Source organism: Octopus bimaculoides, chromosome 10 (assembly GCF_001194135.2).
Source record: "Octopus bimaculoides isolate UCB-OBI-ISO-001 chromosome 10, ASM119413v2, whole genome shotgun sequence".
In the NCBI taxonomy this organism is placed as follows: domain Eukaryota; kingdom Metazoa; phylum Mollusca; class Cephalopoda; order Octopoda; family Octopodidae; genus Octopus; species Octopus bimaculoides.
This window is the reverse complement of record NC_068990.1, coordinates 28,536,279-28,538,462: the sequence shown is the minus strand read 5'-3', so window position 1 is coordinate 28,538,462 and position 2,184 is coordinate 28,536,279.

The window sequence follows — 2,184 nt, the reverse complement described above, 5'->3', positions numbered from 1 at the left end:
AAGAAGAAGAAGAAGAAGAAGAAGAAGAAGAAGAAGAAGAAGAAGAAGAAGAAGGATTTGAGGAATTTATTTTATTGATTTATGAACTGATGGTTCTGAGGGAATCGTGCACATAATCACGGAGATAAAAACGCATATACCCACGTATGCACATATAAGGATCCCTGCATCCACTCAGCAGCTATGTATGTATGTATGTATGTATGTATGTATGTATGTACGGAAGAATCTGTATATGAACATGCAAAATCAGAGGGATGTATAAAGCCGGCATCAACATATGAGCAATATATACAGAACATATATACGTATCATTTAAGCCGTTAATACCTTAAATAAATGGTTAGAAAGACTCAGGTAAGAACCCATACTGAAACACACAAACACACGCGGTCTTCTCAATACGTGTCCGGACTGTTGCTATAGTAACGAAGCTAAATCACGAAGAGTAAAGACGCTTGGCAAAGATTGACCGTGAACACTGCTGTCCTTGCGCACTAAGTTATAACGTTCTACCTCACTTCCGCTGTTTACTGCAGTGCTTGGAAGTAAGATGTGTAGCGTGTGATCAACGCATAGACTATGAAAAAGAAAGTTGTCTCCCATCCATATACCTGACAGATATGATTAGTATGGTGCGTAGCACCACCAACAGTGGCCTGGTTGTCAGTCATCTGCCTCGTTTTATGACTACGAAGATGACTCTTGAGTCCAGATTTAATGAGGCAGGCTCTTGTACAGACACTGCATGTCAGCATCATAAGAAGACCCTTACCATCTGGAAGTGCAACAGCGATGCCCTTCCTGACAAATGGGAAATGCGCGCACATTCTTTCTTCAAATGCTCAGCAGTCCACTGTAGTTCTCTCGACCCATACATGTGACGGTAATCTCGGCAACTTTCCGAGGAAATCCTTGCAGTATTTACGTCTTGTATGATACAAAACTGTTTTTGTTTTATCAACGTTCGTATATCGCCACCTCTACGAAAATAAAATCACCGAATCGGAATGGACTTAAGGTTGAATCAGAAGCAACGCATCAGCGATTGAGTGAAGAGGTTAACCTTGAAGAATATTCGAGAAGACAGTGTGCAAATAACTCAAGATTTTATTTTGATATATTTAAAGCCATTCTGCATAAAAAGCTTTAGTTGTAAAACTTGAGGAAACAACGTTGAATGTAGTGCCTTGTTTAAAGACATAGATTATTTGCCGATAATCCATCGAGAATCTGTCTTCTCGTTGTTTTAAAAGTTGTTTAACATTCAGTGCTGGAAATCAATTACGTTGGCGAATAATTATATGATACAGAAAGGCCATGAGTTTCTAGAACCGTTAACATATTGGTCAAAAAGCTTAGCAGCATTTTCTCCTGCTTTAGAGTTCAAATGTCACCGAGTAGAGTTTATCCTTCATCATTTCGAAGTCATTAAAATAAGTGCTTTTTGGTCATTAGCGTCGATTTAATCAACTTACTCCTCCTCCGACAGTGCTAGCCATCTACCAAAATTTGATACTAATAACCATATTATTTCTAAAGCGGCAAGCTGGCAGAATCGTTAGCAAAATGCTTAGCAGAAATTCGTCCGTCTTCCGTCCTGAGTTAAAATGGCGCTGCGGTCGATAAAATAAGTACCAGCGGAATAAGTACTGGGTTCAATGTAATCGACTTACCCCACGACCCCCTAAATTGCTGGCTTTATACCAAAATTTGAAATCAATAATTATATGATTTAATCATTCAACGTTTGAGTATATCTTACATCGGTGACCATGCTATCTGCTTACTATTCTACATTTCTATTCGACTTCTTCACCTATTTGACATCATTTTCTTCCTTTTCTCTATTTCCATCTTTTTTCTTATGATTGTTACAGTCATTTACCTGCCGTCATCCTGGAGCACTAATTTAAAAGGTTTGGTCGAGCAAATCCCTCTTAACAGTTACTTGTTAAGTCTCTTACCGATTCCATAAGATTCCTTCGCCGAAAACCAAAATAGCGATCACGTAAACACACAAACCCTAAATGTAAAGTGATGGTGGTGGGGAACAAACATAAACGCGAAGACGAAACCCACGGATATACAAGGTGATGTGCAGTGGGATTGAACACAAAAACACATGGCTGCAAAACGAATATATGTATATATATATATATATATATATATATATATATATAT